At 35.3% G+C, this 2,495-nt stretch overlaps 1 long non-coding RNA gene across 2 annotated transcripts; it reads left to right on the top strand.

The window, feature by feature from the left end:
• The first annotated feature begins 235 nt into the window (after nt 1-235).
• Nucleotides 236-2,249, top strand: LOC112181328. 2 transcript variants are annotated; one of them, XR_005804298.1, is made up of 5 exons: nt 236-379; nt 490-611; nt 709-772; nt 893-1,532; nt 1,964-2,249. It is a non-coding gene; the product is annotated as an uncharacterized LOC112181328 (long non-coding RNA). The 2 variants fall into 2 exon arrangements; XR_002928793.2 differs by having other exon boundaries at nt 324-611.
• Nucleotides 2,250-2,495: the final 246 nt, after the last annotated feature.

Here is a 2,495-nt window from a genome sequence, read left to right as displayed (position 1 = left end):
ACTATTTGCCCCAGTGTGCTTCTACACTCCATGATCTTTACCAGCTCCTCAAGACACCAACTAGAATCCGCATACCACCTCGAGAAGACAATTACAGAGATCCTCGATCCTTGGATTGCCCGCGCCAGTTCCACAGTTATATTTTCCCCTCTTCTAAGTTCATTGTCATCAAGAAAGACGAGACAGGCTACGGTACCCCCAGAAAGTAGTCGAGATGTTCATGTGATACAGATCGATTGAAAAGTAAGAGCCGAGTTACCACCGTTAGTTCGTCACCATCGAGTGTAGAAACGGCCATCGACGCCTCAACGATCGAGGAGACACGCCTCTTGTTTCTATGCCGTCCGGTGCTTTCTCCAACCCTCTCCTACTCTTTTAGGTTTGACTTTTCAAAACTTTGTGCTTGCGGTTCTTTTTAATTCGGATTCTGAAGCTTTATTTATCTTGTTTGTGGTGATTTTGTAATGGTTTTGTTGAATTTTGCTCAAGACGAAGCAAAAGAAGGAGCCTTTCACCGCTAAAATTCCAAAGAAGCCCAAGAAGAAGGTAGAGAGGAACTGGAATTAAATATTAAGGATGAATCTGATGAGTTCAGATTACCAACTGACCAGGTTTGCTTCTTTCACATGACTTACTGGAATATTAATTGATAAGTATCTAGTTTTCGTTCCTGCTTAAATTTTCAACGTCTTTTTCCTAATGATATAGGAACTAGAACAAGAGGCGCATCAACCTCCTGATCTTTCACACCTTCAGGGGAGGTTAAAAGAGAGTAAGTTGTACCTCCACTAGTTTATGTATTATATGTTTGGGCTCATACTATGGCTACAATGACTTTTTGATTGGAGCTTTAGTAGAGGTGACTGATTGCTTCTTTAATGTTGTGATGGAGCTGTTGGAAAAACTTGCATGCTGATCTCTTATACCAACATTACCTTCCCCACTGTAAGAAGCATGGTGTTAATTTCATCATGATTCATATATAACTAATCAGTCAAGTTTGTTTCATTGATTTATGACATATTTTTTAATTGCTAATGTGGTGGTGGATGGAAGCACAGTTAACCTTTGGATTATGGGACACTGCAGGTAAGTAATTGTTCTATGTGGGTGCTTGGTTTCTACTAGTCTGCTATTTTACCATGGTGAAGATTATCAAGGTTATATTACTGATTGAAGTAACTGCCCTACATAACACAAAATGACTAATAATATAGCCTGGATAACAAAAACTGTGTTATTCCTAAGAAAATGTTCTTTTAAAAGACTTTATGCCATCATATTTTCACTTTCTGTCTGGATTATTAATTTGGTGGATTTTGCATAAAAGATGGTTTGGATTGATAATATGTTAGAATAAATACCATGAACCTTCACATATGTGCAATATGCATATGCTTAATCTGTAATTATATGATTGGGAGAAAATTGAGCGCTTGTTACTAAGTTTGGGATGTTCTAACTTGCTTCGTTACTATGTTTCAGGCTGGTCTTATAAGCGCTTATATCATAAAAACACTCTACTTTGGAAGGTATGAGGGAACACTTCTGGAATGTTGACCCATTATTTGGTGCTGCATTCATTTCTGTATGTATAAACAATATATATTCCAGGACTAGTAGTCACTTATGGTCCAGTGAATGAGATAGATTTTTTATTGTAATAGAAATACATATACAAAGAATAGGAAGAAAATGAATTTATAGAAGATAATTAAGCTCAGCGTATGCACTTAGTTTCTGGTTTTTACTTGACATCAGCAAGATTAAAATCTGCTAAAATTATAATGGCATATGTGTTCCTGCGCTTATTATAAAGTTAAGCAAAAGCTAAGTTTATTAAATTATGACCATCTGCGTAGTTAGCAAATTTGAATAGCAATTAGATGGAAAGACTTGTACTGTGGAACTATACTTAACCAATTTCCCTGACATTATGAATTTATGATTCTCTTGGCAACAGGCATTCTACAGATCGTGAAGTTGCTCTCATGATGCTTATGGCTTATTTGTCATACATGTTGGCTGAGGTACCCTAAAACAGAATATGGATAACTACAACTACTTGGAACTTAATTATGAAGGTTTTAAGTGAATGCAGAAGATTATTACAAAGGAACTGATAATGTTTTAGATTTTAGCATGGTGATGATATGTTGGTTTAGTTAAGTTGTTTTTGTACAATACTCAATTGTTGTTGGCATATAAATGTATAATTTACATTTTCTAATGTGATACTTGCAGTTTGTAATCTCTCTTTTTATCTCAATAAATTGTATAGATTTATTTCGATTTTGAAATGGTATCACAACATTTACAGGGAAAAAAAAAAATCAGTGCAAATGTTACGCGTCTTAAATATATCCTTACGACCACATTTACGGCGTGCTTGTTAATCAATCACAACAAGCTTGTTAATTAATTACGGCGTGCTTTAGATATCACTTACGGCGTGCTTTCCAATTTGAAAATTGAAAAAAAAAAATTTTAAAACT

The sequence above is a fragment of the Rosa chinensis genome, unplaced genomic scaffold, assembly GCF_002994745.2.
Source record: "Rosa chinensis cultivar Old Blush unplaced genomic scaffold, RchiOBHm-V2 RchiOBHmChr0c28, whole genome shotgun sequence".
In the NCBI taxonomy this organism is placed as follows: Eukaryota; Viridiplantae; Streptophyta; class Magnoliopsida; order Rosales; family Rosaceae; genus Rosa; species Rosa chinensis.
This window is presented reverse-complemented; position numbering and strand designations above follow the sequence as displayed.